The 12437-nt window shown below is 47.3% G+C and overlaps 1 long non-coding RNA gene across 1 annotated transcript; it reads left to right on the top strand.

Annotated features, from left to right (window-relative positions):
• Positions 1 to 412: 412 nt before the first annotated feature.
• Positions 413 to 11323, top strand: LOC140479390 (uncharacterized). Its single transcript, XR_011961015.1, has 2 exons — positions 413 to 447; positions 10448 to 11323. It is a non-coding gene; the product is annotated as an uncharacterized lncRNA (long non-coding RNA).
• Positions 11324 to 12437: the final 1114 nt, after the last annotated feature.

Raw genomic sequence — 12437 nt, 5'->3', positions numbered from 1 at the left:
ACACACAGTCCCACCGCCTGAACTGAATTAACTCACAGTTCGATCGAAATGAAACTGAACAAATTACCCCATGCTGAGATTGTCACTGTCCACGACACACTCCAGTCCCTGTGGTGTCTCAACGCTAACTGAAGGCCTCAAGTTTCCCTCTTCCACTCCATGGCCACATGTGAAGTGCAGCTGCAAGATTTAACATCGAATAATAAATTTCACAAACCTCCCGAGCCCAGCTGGAAACAACCCAGAGAGACAGAGAGAGAAAGACACATGAATGATGGCGAGACAGAGAGGGGTAGGGAGACGGTGAGAGTGAGTGAGAGACAGCCAGAGACAGAGCCAGGTTGACAGTGATAAGAGGGAAGCAGAGAGCAGAGGTTTTTGTGCAGCCTCTGCACAGGGAGCTCTCACTGTGGCTTACGTTCGGTCCAGGAACCAAGCTCAGACTGAGTAAGTAAACCTCAATCCTCTGTTATTAACCCTGTCAATACTGAAATACACTTTCTAAAATATAGTTGCTGAATTGTTGAAGGTGTTAGTGGGGAGCTGCGGTGAATGAAATGGTTGATTGAGGAGCACTGTGTCCAACAGGGTGTCCAGCTGTATTTCTTTAGTTCCACTGCCCCCTTTAAAGAGCAAGATATAAGTCAGTAAGTTTTACTCACCTTGTGGAGGAGCTCTGTCCATTTGCAGCCTGTGGTCCCATTCCTGCAGCATGGAGTGAAATCAGTGAGTAGCCTCCTGTCAGTCTCAGTGTGACGGACACGGGCAGAGTTTGATGTGAGCTCTGGCTCCCTGTCCCAGTCTCTGATCTCACTGACCTCAGCAGCAGCAGCAGCAGCAGCAGCAGCACAGTGAGACACCGAGCTCCCACAGCTTTAACTCTGCTCAATCACACAATCACAGAATTGTTACAGCGAACACGGAGGCCATTCTGTCCATCCTGTCTATACTGGCTCTCTGAATGAGCAATTCACTGAGTGTCATTCTCCTGCCTTCTCCCTGTCACCCTGCACATTGTTCCTTTTCAAATAACAGTCTCATTCCCTTCGGAATGTTTCATTTGAAACTGCCTCTACCACAATCTCAGGCAGTGCATTCCATACTCTAACCACTCACTGGCTGAAAATGTTTTTCTTTATTTGACTTTTGCTTCTTTTACCAAAAACTTCCAATCTGTGGCCTCTCGCTCTCAATCCTTTAAAGAGTTGGAACATTTTTTCCCCGTTTGCTCTAATCAAACCCGTCCTGATTTTGAATTCCTTGAACAAATCCCCTCTCAGCCATCTCTTCTCCAGTCTATCACATAACTGAGGTTTCTCATTCCTGGAACAATCTTTGGGAGTGTTTTCTACCCTCTCTACAAAATATTGACATCCTCCTGAATTATTTACATTATCTCACCCCATCAGGATTTCACAGACCTCTATCTGGTCACCCCTCAGCTTCCTGCACTTCAGGGTCCAGCCTCTCATAGTCATTGAGTTGTATGGCACTGAAATAGACCCTTTGGTCCAATTCCTAAACTGATTGAGTCCCCTTTGCCAGTATTTGGCCCATATCCCTCAAAATGCTTCCTATTCATGTGAACATCCAAATGACTTTTAAATGCTGTAATTGTATGCGCCACATTCACTTTCTCTGGCAGCTTGTTCTATATATGCACTGCCCTCGGATCCCTTTTGAATCTTCCGCTCTCCTCTTAAACCTATGCCTCCAGATTTGGACTCGCCCGTCTTAGGGAAAAGACCTGAGCTGTTTACCAAATCTGTGCCCCTCATGGATTTTTAAACCTCTGTAAGGTCACCTCTGAGCCGCAGACTATTCAGTCTCTCCCTCTTGCTCAAACCCTCCACGCCTGGCAAAATCCTTGTAAATATTTTCTGCACCTTTTCCTGTTTAATAACATCCTTCCTGTGCATCCGAACTGCTCGGACTCTGTTCGACAGCACTCCCCAGGGTCCTATTATTAATCCCCAGGTCCCTACTAATAATCCCCAGGGTCCTACCATTAATTCCCAGGGTCCTACCATTACTCCCCAGGGCCCTACTATTAATCCCCAGGGCCCGACCATTAATCCCCAGGGACCTACTATTAATTCCAAGGGTCCTAACATGAATCCCCAGGGCCCTACTATTAATTCCAAGGGTCCTACCATCAATCCCCAGGGCCCTACCATTAATCCCCAGGGTCATACCATTAATCCCCAGGCCCTACCATTAATCCCCAGGGTCCTACCATTAATCCCCAGGGTCCTACCATTAATCCCCAGGGCCCTACCATTAATCCCCAGGGCCCTACCATTAATTCCCCAGGGTCCTACCAATAATCCCCAGGCCCTACCATTAATCCCCAGGGCCCTACCATTAATCCCCAGGGTCCTACCATTAATCCCCAGGCCCTAACATTAATCCCCAGGGCCCTACCATTAATCCCCAGGGTCCTACCATTAATCCACAGGGCCATACCATTAATCCGCAGGGTCCTACCATTAATCCCCAGGGTCCTACCATTAATCCCCAGGCCCTACCATTAATCCCCAGGGCCCTGCAATTAATCCCCAGGGTCCTACCATTAATCCCCAGGGCCCTACCATTAATCCCCAGGGTCCTACCATTAATCCCCAGGGCCCTACCATTAATCCCCAGGGTCCTACCATTAATCCCCAGAGTCATACCATTAATCCCCCGGCCCTACCATTAATCCCCAGGGCCCTACCATTAATCCCCAGGTCCTACCATTAATCCCCAGAGTCCTACCATTAATCCCCAGGGCCCTACCATTAATCACCAGGTCCTACCATTAATCCCCAGGGTCCTACCATTAATCCCCAGGCCCTACCATTAATCCCCAGGGCCCTACCATTAATCTCCAGGGTCCTACCATTAATCCCCAGGGTCCGACCATTAATCCCCAGGGCCTACCATTAATCCCCAGGTCCCTACCATTAATCCCCAGGGCCCTACCATTAATCCCCAGGCCCTACCATTAATCCCCAGGGCCCTACCATTAATCCCCAGGTCCTACCATTAATCCCCAGAGACTTACCATGATTCCCCAGGTCCTACCATTAATCCCCAGGGTCCTACCATTAATCCCCAGGGCCTACCATTAATCCCCAGGGCCCTACCATTAATCCCCAGGTCCTACCATTAATCCCCAGGGTCCTACCATTAATCCCCAGGGTCCTACCATTAATCCCCAGGGTCCGACCATTAATCCCCAGGGCCTACCATTAATCCCCAGGTCCCTACCATTAATCCCCAGGGCCCTACCATTAATCCCCAGGGCCCTACCATTAATCCCCAGGCCCTACCATTAATCCCCAGGCCCTACCATTAATCCCCAGGGCCCTACCATTAATCCCCAGGGTCCTACCATTAATCCCCAGAGCCCTTCCATTAATCCCCAGGCACTACCATTAATCCCCAGGGCCCTACCATTAATCCCCAGGCCCTACCATTAATCCCCAGGGCCCTACCTTTAATCCGCAGGGCCCTACCATGAATCCCCAGGCCCTACCATTAATCCCCAGGCCCTACCATTAATCCCCAGGGCCCTACCATTAATCCCCAGGGCCCTACCATTAATCCCCAGGCCCTACCATTAATCCCCAGAGCCCTACCATTAATCCCCAGGGTCCTACCATTACTCCCCAGGCCCTACCATTAATCCCCAGGCCCTACCATTAATCCCCAGGGCCCTACCATTAATCCCCAGGGCCCTACCATTAATCCCCAGGGTCCTACCATTACTCCCCAGGCCCTACCATTAATCCCCAGGGCCCTACCATTAATCCCCAGGGTCCTACCATTAATCCCCAGAGCCCTTCCATTAATCCCCAGGCCCTACCATTAATCCCCAGGCCCTACCATTAATCCCCAGGCCCTACCATTAATCCCCAGAGCCCTTCCATTAATCCCCAGGCCTTACCATTAATCCCCAGGCCCTACCATTAACTGTGTAAGTCCTGCCTTTCCAAAATGCAACATCTTGCACTTATCTAAATTGAACACCATCTGTCACTCCTCAGCCATTGCCCGAACTGATCAAGGTCCTGCTGTACTGTGAGATAATCTTCTTCATTATCCACTTCACCACCAATTTTGATGTAATCTGCAAATTTACTAAACTTACCTACTATATTCACATCAAGATCATTTATTTAAATCATGAAAATAGTGGACCCAGCACTGATATTTATGACACATCGCTGGTCACAGACTTCCAGTCCAAAAAGCAGACCTCTACCACCACCCTTTGTCTCCTACCTCAAGTCATTTTTTTATCCAAATGACGAGCTCACCCTGGAACTCATGTGATCTAACCTTCCTACTCAGTCTACCATGGCTAACCTTGTCAAATGCTTTGCTAAAATCCAGGTGGACAATGTCAATTGCTCTGCCTTCATCAATCTTCTTTGTTTCCTCTTCAAAAAAACTCAATCAAGTTAGTGACAAATGATTTCCAATCCACAAAGCCACATTGACTATCCCTTTATGTACTCGTTTCCTCCCGCAGTCCAAAGATATCCAAGTTGGATGGATTGGTCATGCCAAATTGCCCAAAGTGTACAGGAATGTGCAGGCAAAGTGAATTAGCCATCTTTAAGGGGACCTATTCACTCCCTAGTTACACATTTGCCTTTTTCTTATTACAATATTTCGACCACTTCTGTCTCAAAACAGCCAGGAATTGAGTGCCATTCCTCGGATATATATCGACTGTCCCTGAACTACGACCTTTATTATTCACTTCAGGACTTTGCTGCAACCTTTAACCCCAGTTCATTCACTCTGATGTGTTCTTACACAACGGAAGTCTGTGTTTTCCCAAGTGAATCATTTCGAAACTGGATTCCTTTTCCATGGTCACCCTCAAACTTATGATACAATTATCACTCTTCCCTTAATGTCCTCTCACTGACACTTGATTTACTTGGGCCTCCTCATTCCCAAGATCCAGGTGTAACAGAGCCTCCTTTCGCATTGGACTGGAAACACACGGCAAGAGAAAGTTCACCTGAGCACCCTCTCACAACGCTGGCCCCTCTCTGCCCTTCACAATGATACTATCCCAGTCTATGAGGATAATTAAAGCTCTTCCCCTCCCCACCCCCCACCACCACCCCAACCCCAGCCACCCCATTTATAACAACTCTATGTAGTGATTAGACAGACCCTGTAAATTCCTTGCAGATTTGTTCTTCTACTTTCCACTTGATGGTGATCTTTGGACTGCACTGAGGATTCTGTGAACCTTGGTGTTTCTCTCTAATAATCCCCCCTGGCTCCCACAGCCCTACCAAGTCAGTTTAAACTCTCTCCAACAGTCGCAACAAATCACCCCATAAGGAACTCAGTCCCAGCTCTATTCAGGAGCATCCCATTCAGTCTGTAACAGGTAACATCTCGCCCACAGCCAGTCCCAATGCCCTAACAATCTAAAGCCCTCCCTGCTAGACTCTCTTTCCAGCCTCTTATTCATCCGTCTTATCTTCCTGTTTCTATTCTCACTTATTTGGGACACTGGGAGTAATGTGCACATGCCTACTTTTCAGCTCCTGCTCTGAACTCCCTCCCGAAGTCCCTAAATTCTGACAGCAGGACCACATCCCTTTTCTCCCCTGTCACTGGGAACGATGTGGAGCCCGACTGCTGCCTGTTCCCCCTCTCCCCTCAGGATGCTCTGCAGCCGCTCAGTGACATCCTTGACCCTGGCACCAGGGAGACAACACACCATCCTGGATTCCCATCTGCAGCTGCAGAAACACTTACCGATTGCACTCACTCTCGAATCTCCTCGAAGTATCGCTCTTCCAGTCTTCCTTGTGCCCCCTATACAGCTGAGCCCTCCCCATGGTGCCATGGACTTGGCTCTGGCTGCACACCTCAGATGAACCATCATTCTCATCAGGATTCTGAACTGAATCCTGGTTGTCGCATGGGATGCACTCGGGGATTCCTGTACTAGCTGCCTAGTCCTTTTGGACTGTCTGCTTCTCCCCCATTCCCTCTCTCCCTGCTTCCTCTGAAGCTGCAGAGTGACCACATCTAGAAACGTGCTCTCCACGGAGCTCTCAGCCTCACGGACTCTCCGCACTGACACCAGCTGCTGCTCAAGATCCGAAACCCGGAGCTCCAACTGCTGTCACTGACCACACTTCCTACACTCATGGTATTCCAGGAGCTGGGAAGTATCCTGAAATTCCCACATAGGTGCACATTCTCTGCACTCTTTGGTTTAGATTAGATTAGATTACTTACAGTGTGGAAACAGGCCCTTCAGCCCAACAAGTCCACACCACCCCGCCGAGGCGCAACCCACCCCTACCCCTACGTCTACCCCTTACCTACACTACGGACAATTTAGGATGGCCAATTCACCTGACCTGCACATTTTTGGACTGTGGGAGGAAACCGGAGCACCCGGAGGAAACCCACGCAGACACGGGGAGAACGTGCAAACTCCACACAGTCAGTCGCCTGAGGTGGGAATTGCTAACCACTGTGCCACTGTGCCACCGTGCCGCCCCTGATGATAAGCAGCTCCAGCAGGACTCACAGTCCAGTGGGTTCAGTGTTCCAGGGTTTTGGGGAAACTCTCCAGAAGAATTTAAGAAATAGGAGCAGAAATCAGCCATTCAGCCCATTGAATCTGCTCTGCCATTTGATCTTGGCAGATATGCTTCTCACCCCCATTCTCCTGCCTACTCCACAGGAACGTTCGATCCCCTTAACAATCACGAACCTATCTATCTCTGCTTAAATATACTCTTCCCTCTGTAGCAATCAGTTCCACAGATTCACCCCCCTCTGGCTGAAGAAATTCCTCCTCATCTCAGCTCGAAAGGGTCGGCCCTTCATTCTGAGGCTGTGCCTTGGTTACCTCGTCTCTTCTGTTTTCAGAAACATCTTCTCCGCATACACTCTTTCCAGGCTGATCAGTATTCCGTAAATTTCAATAAGATCCCTCCTCATCCTTTTAAACTCCATCGAGTACAGACCTGGAATCCTCAACCACGCCTCATATGAGAAGCCCTTCATCCCCAGGATCATTCGTGTAACCCCCTCCAATGCCAGCACATTGTTTCTTCGAACATGGGTCCCAAATTGCTCACAATATTCCAAATGCAGTCTGACCAGAGCCTTGCAAAGCCTCAGCAGTACATCTCTGCTCTTGTATTCTGGCCCTATTGAAATGAATGCTCGCATTTCATTTGCCTTCCCGAGCACAAACTGGACCTGCCTGTTAACCTGAAGAGAAACCTGAATGAGGTTGGTGCTTTAGATTTCCAAAGCATTTCCTCATTTAGAAAACAGCCTTTGCATCTCTTCTTCCTACCAAAGTGCATACCCTCACATTGTGACACATTGTATTCTATCTGCCACTTCATTGCCCACTCTCTGAGCCTATCCAGGACCTTTTCAGCCTTCCCACTTCCTCAACACTACCTGTCCCTAAATCTAGCACATGTCGTCTGCAAACTTTGCAACAATGTCTTCACTTCCTTCATTCAGATTGTTAATGCATTACATGAATAGTAATGGTTCCAACATTAACACCTGCAGAACTCTATTAGTCACCAGCTGCCATTTTTCCTCACCCTCTGCTTTATATCATCCTACCAGTCCTCAGTCTATGCCAGTACCTTGCCCCTAACTCTATGGGCTCGGACCTTATGTCAAAGGCCTTCTGGAAATCTAAATAGATTACATCTTCAGACTCTCCTTTGTCTGACTGGCTGGGAGCTGTTGCGGCTGAACAGGACATTGGTTCGGCAACTTTTGGAAAACTGTGTGTAATTCTGGTTGCCCTGTTGTCGTAAAAATGATGTGAACCTTAAAATGCTTCAGAAAAGATTTACAAGAATGTTGCCAAGGTTGGAGGTTTTCAGCTACTGGGAGAGATTGAATAGGATCCAATTTCCCTGGATTGTTGGAGGCTGAGCGGTGACCATTTTGTGGTTTATAGGATCATGAGGGGCACTGAAAGGGTGAGTAGAGAAGGTATTATTTTCAGAGTTGGGGAGTCCAGTTCTTGAGGCATAGGTTGAAGGCGAAGGGGGAATGATTTGAAAGGGGCTGAAGGGGTAACTTTTTCACGTTATGGGTGGTGTGTGTATAGAATGAGCTGCCAGAGGAAGAGGTGGAGGATGGTATGATTACAACATTTAAGAGGATGTGTACATGAATAGGGAGGGTTTAGAGGGATATGGGCAAAATGCTGGAAAATGGGACTAGCTTAATTGGAGGTTTGTTAAAGAGATATCGAGCTCCATCCCACTTTCCAGCTCTTGCTCCATAAGCCTGCGGTTTCACTGTTTCAAATGAATATCCAAGTGTTTTTTTCAATATGATGAGGGTTTCTGCCTCTCCAACACTTTCAGACAGTGGGTCCCAGATCCCACCAGCCTCTGGCTGAAAACAATTACTCCACAATTCCCCTCGAACTCTGTGTCCAATTAATTTCAATCTCTCCCCATGGTTATTGCCCTCTGTGCTGGTGGAAATCAGTCCTTCCCACCCACTCTATCCAGGCCCCTCATCATTTTCTACACCTCGATCAAATCTCCCATCAGCCTCCTTATTCCAAAGAATACAATCCCTGCCAAACCAATCATTCCTCAAAGCTAAAACTCCCCATTTTTGACAAAATCCTCCTCTGTCCCCATCACTAGTGGGATCCCATCCTTCCTGTAATGTGGTGACCTGAACCGCACACTGCTCTCTCACTGTGTTCTAACTGGAGTTTTATACAGTTCCAGAATAAACAAATTCCTTGCTTTCACTGTCAACCAATAATGAGATAAGGGAGGCGATGGTCTAATGATATAATTACTGAACTCTTAATCCAGAGATCTAGATAATGTTCTGGGAACCAGGGTTAGAATCCTGCCACAGCTGATGGTGGAATGTGAATTCAATAAAAAAATCTGGAATTTAGAGTCTAATGATGACCATCATTGATTGTCAGGGAAAAGCCATCTAATTTACTAATGACCTTTAGGGAAGGAAATGGTCATCGTTACCATGTGACTCCAAACCCACAGTAACGTGGTTGACTCTAAACTGCCCTCAGGGTGATTAGGGATGGGCAATAAATGCTGCCGATCCAGCAATGCCCTCATTCCATCAAGAGAAAAAGAAAAACAGTTTCTCCCATGTGTCTTCTTAACCACCTTACTGACCCGCATTCATTACTCACCATGGCCACATCTTCCACCTCCACACACATGTGACTTCCAGGTTCAAATTGACAAGAGACATTCCTTCATTATCTGAAAAACAGATAGAAACATCAACATAGGAGGCCATTCAGCCCCTCAAGCCGGCTCCACCATTCAATATGATCATGGCCAATCATCCAACATCGTCTCCATTCCTGTTTTCTCCCCACATTTTTTGATCCCATTAATCCAACGAAATATATCTAATTCCTTCTTGAACACATACTGCATCTAATTCCCTCATGTTGGAAAAATGGATGAGAATTATTGGGTTGTTGTTTTTTGACCAATGTGGACACAATGGGCTGATGGGCCTTTTGGGTCTCTCTGACTCTATGACTCGATTATATTATGAATAACTGGGTACCAAGGACTGGCCCCTGTGGTACCCCAACTGGTAACTACCTGTCATTCAGACAAAGACTTGTTCTTCCTGCCCTGTCTTCCAACCAGTTCCCAATCCATGTCAGTACATGACCCCAATCCACTTGTTCGGTCGGATTTCCCTGATTCACTTGGACATATTTCATCCTTACAGCTCTTTGCCTTCCTCAGGTCCTGTTCAATTTTAATCCTGCATTTTCTATCCTCCTCTCAGCTTTCTGCAGGTTTGAACTCCAGATAACCAACATCACCTTCCCTGTTTGGTCTTCCCTACACTGGTTGCCTTTTGACATCCCAGGCTAGGAGTTTAGATTTGGGTTTCCCACCCTTACTCTTTGTGGGAAATGATTCTGAATGGTCTCTGTCTTGTCACTTGGGGGCTCCCACTGCCCTGACACTGATTTCCCATCATGTCACTGGTTCCAGTCCACTTTTGCTAAATTACCGAAACATTTCGTAAATGAAAACTTTTACACTTGCTCCATGGTTCTCCATTTCCATCCCTAATTTCAATCTCACTGAGTTCTGATCACTGTCACTGAAATGATCGCCATCTTTTAGTTCTCCCAGCTGCCCACATTCATTCCCCAAACGATGGTCCAAAACTGTCCCTTCTCTTTCACCAACACCTTCTCAGGGGCAATTAAGGTATGAACAATAAATTCTGCTCCTGCCAGTGACACTCATATCCCAAGAATCAATTTTAAAAATGTAAATTCTTTTCTCTGGTTTATTAGGTATTGGAGACAAATATTCAAACATTTTATCAGTGAATATTCTGAGAATTGAAATCCCTTTGAATGGCAGGGATTAAAATTGTTTCTATTGTCTTTCAGGCCGTGAGAACTCTCAGCCCAAACTGACCCTGCTGCCCCCCTCCCCGGAGCAGGTAGATACCAAGGGCACTGCCACCCTGGTGTGCCTTGCCAATCACTTCTATCCCGATGAGCTGGAGGTGCAGTGGAAGAAGGACGGTGCAGTCATTTCGGACGGGGTGCAGACCAGCAACTACCTTCGAGCTTCGGACAGCACCTACAGTGTCAGCAGCCTGCTGACCCTCTCTGGGTCTGACTGGGAGTCCAACGCTCGCTTCTCCTGTGCCCTCACCCACGTGACTCTCCCCTCCCCCCTCAGCAAGAGCATCAGGAGATCAGAATGTGTGTAGATTGTTTGTGACAGTCCACAGAGGAGACACAACTTTAAACAGAACAGGGCTGAGCTGGCAGGACAAAGATCATTGTCAGCACTGCATTTCAACTCCCTTCCTTCTCAGAACTGGCTCAGAAACAGTTCTGAGGTTCAGGAGTAAAGGTAGTTCATTGGGACAGTGTAGATAGAGCTTTACTTTGTGTCAAACCCCATGCTCTCCCTGTTCTGGGACTGTTTGATTGGGACAGAGTTGATTTGTGATGCCAAGTAAAATCTTTTGAAGTTGCTGAAGGATGTCAGCTGTACAAAACAATGTGACCCTTCGAAATTTCTGCTTCAATAAATCAGATCTCCTTCCTGCTCAGCAGCCAGTTCCAATTTAAGGTTTTTGTCACTATTTGAAGGGCAGGATTCTCATGTTATTTAGAAAATCTCCACAAGTGTTTTCCTCAAAAGCCATTGTAGCTGTGAATTTGTGCAGCTTCCTCTGTCTGGGCTGTTAATTGCAGTCTGTTTTCTGTCAATGTCAGTCTGGAAAAGGGAATAAAGATGATGAAGATTCAGTCTCTGTCTCTGTGTGCTTTGGAAATGGACCACTCCATTCAGCTGATTAGCTGCATGTCAGCATGACATTGTCACAATTGGCTACGTGGCCTGTCAATCCGTGGTAGATGATACTGACAGCCAATCAGCAATCAGTTTCAAATAATCCAGTTGGTCTGGAATCTGTGGAGGTTACAAGATTCCAAACAGAAGAGAAACTGAAAGCTGTTGGGATTCAATAATTACAATCTGAGGCATTCCGTGTTCAATCTCTGGTGCAAACTCAGGTGCTGGGATCGCACTGTGCACTCTCTGCTGCATGCTGTGTTGTACCTGAAATGATCTGAGGCCAATCACTGACACTGCAGGCTGTGTCTCTCTCTGAGTGAGTGTACTACATAATGCTGCCTGTAGGTATCACTCTGTGTGTTGGTGTGTTATTCAAAGAGACACCTACAGGCAGCTTGGGTTGTGAGCATGTTACTCAGTGCTGCCTGACTCTGTGTGTGTGTGTGTTAACTCAGGGTTGCCTGTAGGTGTGTCGCTGAGTGTGTGTGTGTGTTATTCTGCACTGCCTGCAGGTATCTCACTAAGTGTCAGTGTGTTACTCTGTGTTGCCTGCAGATGCCTCTGAGTGATGGACAGAGAATAGACTTTGTGATGGGGATTGAAGATTAGGCCTTAATCTTCTCAAATCTCAGATGAAAAACAATTGAGCCTGAGATGGCAGCTCATTGAGGTGACCAAAGTTAAAAAGCACACAACACCAGATTAGAGTCCAACAGGTTTCTTTGGAAGTACAGGCTTTCGGAGTGCAGCTCCTTCATCAGGTGGCGAGTGGGGCAGGATCATAGGACACAGAATTTGTCATGAAATTGAGATGGCAGCTGAGAAAGGTGAATACAGAGAGTGTGTTCTCAGTAAGGGAGGGATTTCAGAGGCAGTGCACACTGTGCTCCCTCATGTGCTCCCCAATTACAAGGAGCCGGTGTCATTGCAGTTGTGGTTGTCTGCTCAGCCAGTGCTGGCTAGCCATAGTAATATTTCAAGCTCAATCAGCCCTAGACTAGGTGCAACAATATTACCTTCCAGGGAGGGAGATGTCTGAGTGAGGGAGGTTGAATTCTTGCAGCC

Source organism: Chiloscyllium punctatum, chromosome 7, assembly GCF_047496795.1.
Source record: "Chiloscyllium punctatum isolate Juve2018m chromosome 7, sChiPun1.3, whole genome shotgun sequence".
Classification (NCBI taxonomy): Eukaryota; Metazoa; Chordata; class Chondrichthyes; order Orectolobiformes; family Hemiscylliidae; genus Chiloscyllium; species Chiloscyllium punctatum.
Note: the sequence above shows the minus strand (reverse complement) of the source record. Positions and strands in the feature narration are given on the sequence as shown.